This window comes from Suricata suricatta, chromosome 17, assembly GCF_006229205.1.
Source record: "Suricata suricatta isolate VVHF042 chromosome 17, meerkat_22Aug2017_6uvM2_HiC, whole genome shotgun sequence".
Classification (NCBI taxonomy): domain Eukaryota; kingdom Metazoa; phylum Chordata; class Mammalia; order Carnivora; family Herpestidae; genus Suricata; species Suricata suricatta.
The window spans coordinates 43,802,984-43,808,786 of record NC_043716.1 but is presented as its reverse complement, the minus strand read 5'-3'; the positions used below and the strand labels follow the sequence as shown (position 1 = coordinate 43,808,786).

The following is a 5,803-nucleotide window of genomic DNA, read 5'->3' as shown; positions in this document are numbered from 1 at the left end:
TCAGAGATTAGTTTGAGCCAGAGTCTTCAATGGATACTAAATCCCAGGTGGTGGGAAGCTTGGTGAAGAACTGGATGGGGCCCCTGGGTGGCTTAGTCAGCTAAGCATCCGACTTTAGCTCAGGTCATGGTCTTGTAGTTCCTGAGTTCAAGCCCCACATTGAGCCTGGAGCCTGCTTTGGATACTGTGTCTGCCATTCTCTCTGCCCCTCCCCTGCTCATTCTCTCTCTCTCTCTCAAAAATAAAGAAACATTTAAAAAAATTTTTAAAGAGCCGAATACACACATGCTCTTCGAGTGTCTCCCCACAGATCGCATTAGTTGTATAAGAAAAACAGCAGCTATGCAGGAGAGAAACCAGGCACTATTTGGATCTTGCAATCAAACTTAACATCATCAATGAAAGACAGAGAAGGTTTATGTACTTCCAGAAGTGACACCTGAGGAGGACATGTATCATTTAGGTAGTATTCCAGCCGGGGATGCATAACTTGTATCTAATCCCAAGGAAACATCAGACAGTGTCAAGCTGAGGGAGAATCTGGCCTATATTCTTCAAACTGTCAATGCCATGAACACAAAGAATGGAGGCTCTTCCTGTCACTAAGTGTGTGTGTGTGTGCGTGCGTGTGTGCATGTGTGTATGTGTATCTTTCCCCTGAAGTAGGTGTATGTTCCTGAGAGCAAAGCCTGCGTTCCTCCACCCACAGGCTTCAGAATCAGAAACCTTCTGCTTGGACAGGGTGGCTACCCCGATGGCCGTTTCCTCACAGATGCCTTCTAAGACTCACTCCGTACCAGCCTGAGCTTGTGAACATTCGTTCGCTTCTCTCTCTCCCCCTGGATTGCCAGATTAAGTAAGTACAATTTTACACGATGCCCAATTACATTAGAATTTCAGACCAACAACAAATAATTTTCTAGTATGAGCATGTCCCATGAAGCCCTACTCCACCCCAACTCAGGAGGGTCCTTCAGAGACTTGTCAAGTGTCACCAAGCCTTGGGAAGCAGGTGAGCTCTCTCTGCCCATGAAGTCCCCTCGTGGGGTTTCCACCGGGGATATGGTGGTTCTGGTGGTACATTCCCACCTCCCTTCCGAAGCTTACCTCTCTCCTAGCACTCTCTGACCCCAGGTCCTGGACAGCCCAGGGCTTTCCTCGAGAATCAGTAGAACAGAGTCTCTTCTTCATGAACTATACTCTAGCCCTGCCCAGTTCACAGAAGGTGGGGAGTGCTGGGCCACCCTGCCTTCTGGAACCTCAGTTCTGTGATGTCATCATTCTCCTGGAAATACTCTGGTCTTAACCATGCAAATTGAGGTCCATTCAAGCTTCCAGCAGAAAGTACAGAGGGGTCTGGACATACTGGTGACAACTGTCATGAAGACCACTGGGTGGGGCAGGGCAGAGGGTCCTGGTTGTTCTGTCTTCTCACCTTCCTTCCCTTTGGTGGACGGTAGCACCTGTGGGGAAACTCCTTCCCCCATGGGGTGGTCATGGAGGGTGCCAGTCACAGGACACTGTGCCCCAGGTGACAGGGTGCCTATGGCCCCCACCACTATATTTTGAATAGAAACTAAGTGTGACAGCTTAGCTTTCCACGGGAAGCCTTCAGGAGTCAGGCCAGAGGCCGATAGTTTGGAATCATGTGGACACAGCCCATCTGAGAGCATAAGCCTCCTTGAAGAGGGAACAGAGTCCAGACAGGATTCCAATCCGAGAGTCCACCCTTTCCAAGACCCAAACACAGTCTTGCCCTTACTGCAGTCCTGAGACTCATAAATGTCCCTTCCTGTGGCAACAAGCTTGAGATGTTTCTGTTGATTGCAGCCAAGAGAGACCTGCCTAGTAGCGTGGGGTTAACCATCTGTGAAGTGGTGACCGGACAACCCGTCACCTCCCCGTGAAGGTCACACATCCTAGTATCATTAGTCACCAGAGAAGTCTGAGAGAAACTTCCAGCAGCTGTAGCAGAAAGGAGGCAAAAGGCAAGTTGTGTTACTGGTGGCCACACTACACTCTGAAACAGGATGGCCGAGCCGATGGACAGAGGGTAGTGGGGAGACTTCTAAGTGGGCAGTGCTGCCCATACATTCTGCCTCCAGACTTCTCTTCCCAGCAGGGCAGGGGGACATTGCAGTGTGGGCTGACCTTGTTGGGATGAGTCATAAACGTAGAGCTCATTCATAAATGATGACGGCTCTCCTAGGAAATTTTTCTTCTCTTCCTTTCAGCAAAATCACTAATTATGTTCTTTTTTGTTTATTTCTTTTTACGTTTGTTTGAGAGAGAGAGAGAGAGAGAGAGAGAGAGAGAGAGAGAGAGAGAGAGAGAGAGAGCAGGAGAGGGGCAGAGAGAGAAGGAGAGAGAATCCCAAGCAGGCTCTTCGTTGTTAGCACAAAGCCTGATGTGGGGCTTGAACTCAAGAACTGTGAGAAGACCTGGGTGGAATCCAAGAGTCGGATGCTTAAACAACTGAGTCACCCGGGCACCCCTAATTATGTTATGATGATCCAGATCTTAGGGGCACCTGTGTGGCTCAGGCAGTTGAGCACCTGATTCTTGATTTCAGCTCAGGTCATGATCCCAGGGTCCTGGGATGGAGCCCTGCATGGGGCTCAGTGCAGAGTGTGGAGGCTGCTTAAGATTCTCACTCTCTCTGCCCCTCCCCACTCACACTCTCTCTTAAGAAAAATTTTTCAAATTTACTTAAGGATTAAAAACATAATTATATTCAAAAAACAAAAATGTAAATATATTTATTTTTTATGAAAAATTTTTGTGAAAATATTTATGAAAAAAAATTTCCAGTGTTTTTTCCAACAAGTTTTTTTTTAAATACTGAAAAGTATCTAATAATGCAGAATGCAAAATACAGATTACAACTAATGAATATCAAAATTTTATATCAAATATACATAAATCCAAATACTATATATCATTTTACTCTCTAAAACCTTCATTACATTTTATTAAATATCTTAATTTTACAATTTAACTTAAATTTTATTTAAATATACATTTAATTTAAAATTTGATTTATAGGGGTGCCTGGGTGGCTCAGTCGGTTAAGTGTCTGGCTTCGGCTCAGGTCATGATCTCATGGTTCGTGGGTTCAAGCCCTGCATTGGACTCTGTGCTGACAGCTAGCTCAGAGCCAGGAGCCTCTTTTAGATTCTGTGTGTGTCTCTCTCTCTGCCCCTCCCTCACTCGTGCTCTCTCGAAAATAAACTATATTTTAAAAAATTAAAAAATAAATAAAATAAAATAAAAATTGATTTATAAATAAATAACATTTTATTATTATTTATAGTAACCTTTAACCTCAATGTGGGAACTTGTGACCTTGTAATCAAGAGTCACGTGTTCGTTTTTATTTTAATTTTTAAAAAATGTTTATTTTTTAAATGTTCAATGTTCACCAACTAAGCCAGGCAGGCAACTCCCCAAATAAGTAAGTTTTTAAATAAAAATATTAAAATTCATAATTCTAGCATTCTATGTCCATCTTGCTGTCTATGTAAAAATCAGTATCATTATGTCTAAAGTCTAGACACACAAATTTGAGTAATGTATAATGTGGCTTATGTAGTATTGCAAAAACGTCATCAGTTTCCATTTACGACCGATGCACACGCCGCCCTGACTCACGTGGAGTACCTCCAGAACCAGGAATAGGAAGATGAAAACAAGAAGACGCCATACACTCGGTGCTACTAGAAAATGCCATTTCATTGTGCTCAAATCTATTGCATTCTGGCAGGGAGGGAGGATGTGGCAAGTTAATTTGTCTTTTCTCTTACCTACGTACTTCTCTGCTCAAAATCGCTCTGCACTCTGAGATGGTACCCAGCCCGGACCCGTCTAGCTTTCATTAAACCTTTCGAAGCAGATGCATTTTTCTCCCCGCCAGGACAGGGTAAGACGTGAAGCATCGCCCTGGAGCCTGAACATTGCCGGTCAGGAGCCTGGATGTTTAGGGTTAGGTCCCGCTGCACCAACGCTGAGCGCCAGAGACGCTGTGTGGTCCTTAATCAATTTATTTACTGTGTCAGGGGTACTCCAAAGCACAAAGCCCACTTGGGGGCTCCCCCTGCCAGTTCCCAAGGCAAAGCTAGAAAAGTATGCTTCCGGAAATTGCTTTAGAAAACAGAACATTGTAAGGAAATGTCTGCTTTGAGTTTTCCATAAACTGCAAAGTGGATACAGCTTGCTGAAATGCAAAATACAAGGAACCCAAATCCAGTGCCAGGAATGAGATCTGCCCTGAAGGCGGAAAGAACAGAGTCCACAGCACAGAAAAGTCCCTCAAGGCTGTAGCCACACACTTGAAAAGCTCTCCAAGTGCGGAGCAGAAAGGCCTGTGGAAAACAATGAGACAAAAGAGGATGAGGACAGGAGTGCCTGGTTAAGCCTCTGGCTTTGGCTCAGGTCATGATCTCATGGTGGTTCGTGTGTTCAAGCCCTGCATCGGGCTCTGGGCTGACAGCTCAGAGCCTGGAGCCTGCTTCTGATTCTGCATCTCCTTCCCTCTTTGCCCCTCTTCCCCTTGCTCACTCTCTCAGAAAGTAAGTAAACATTTAAAAAATTAAAAAAAAAAAAAAAGGATGAGTACAGACCACAGAGATGGCAGACTTAGGCAGAGACGGAGCCACCAGAGGCAGTCCGCCACTGTCTTTGGAATATATTCAAACCATACATGAGTAAGACTGAATTTCTGGCTTTATTATCAGGCTTGTCCTTTATCCCACAGAATATACACCTTCTCAAACACTTCAGGAATATTTACACAAAGAGACTATAAACTTGGGTACAGATAACGCGTCCAGCTCCCCACAAGGGAGGGGTTACACAGGCTCCACACTCAGGCGACAATGTAACAGAAACCACCCAATTTCTTATAACTTTACAAGAAATACGCACATACTTCCCCCCTGAATAATTATTAGGGCAAAGGCGAATTAAAATCTGGAATAACAGGTTTCTAAACCAATGAAAATGAACAAACAGGCAGTTTCTGAGAAGTAACCAAAAATGTGTATGAAGTAAATTTGTGTCCTAACTGCTTTCATTCAAACAAAGCAAAACAAATGGCCCAAGCCTGCAATGAGAGATGAGAAAACACAGAAGGAAAACATTTCCAAGGAAAACAGCAGGCAGCAAGGAATAAGAATGGACGCATAACACGTTTAAGGGGCTCCAGGGGGAAATGTGTGGGTGGTGTAAAAAATGGAGTCAAGAGACAAAGACCGGGGGCGGGGCATCTGGGAGGCTCAGTCAGCTAAGAGGCGGACTCTTGATTTCCGCTCAGGTCATGATCTCCCGAACCATAAAATAGAGCCCCATGTTGGGCCCCATACTGGTTGTGGGGCCTGCTTAAGAATCTCTCTCCCTCTCTCTCTGCCCCTCCCTTACTCACACGCATGGGTGGGTACATGCACTCTCTCTCTTTCTCTTTCAAAAAAAAAAAAAAAAGAAACAAAAGACTAGAAATCCTGCATATTACATGTCCCACCATTCTTGCTATGGACTTCGATCCTTCTCTGTAGCACCAGAGCTGGTTACAGGAGATTCTGCAAAGTTTCTGGAATGGGCTCCTTGCAAGAACACGCCAGTCTGAACTCTTTTAATCATAGCATGGTGGATAGATTATCCAAGGAGGTAAGCATAACCAAAGGCTATCTATGTAGTAGAAGTTTCTTTATTTATTTTGAGAGAAACAGAGACAGAGTGAGCAGAGGAGGGGAGAGGGACAGAGTGAGAAAGAGAGAGAGAGAGAGAGAGAGAGAGAGAGAGAGAGAGA

At 44.7% G+C, this 5,803-nt stretch overlaps 1 protein-coding gene across 1 annotated transcript in view; it reads right to left on the bottom strand.

Moving 5' to 3' along the window:
* Nucleotides 1–5,803, bottom strand: part of RDM1 (RAD52 motif containing 1) — a 9,674-nt gene that overhangs the window by 3,642 nt on the left and 229 nt on the right. The gene's annotated exons all lie outside the window — the stretch shown is intronic.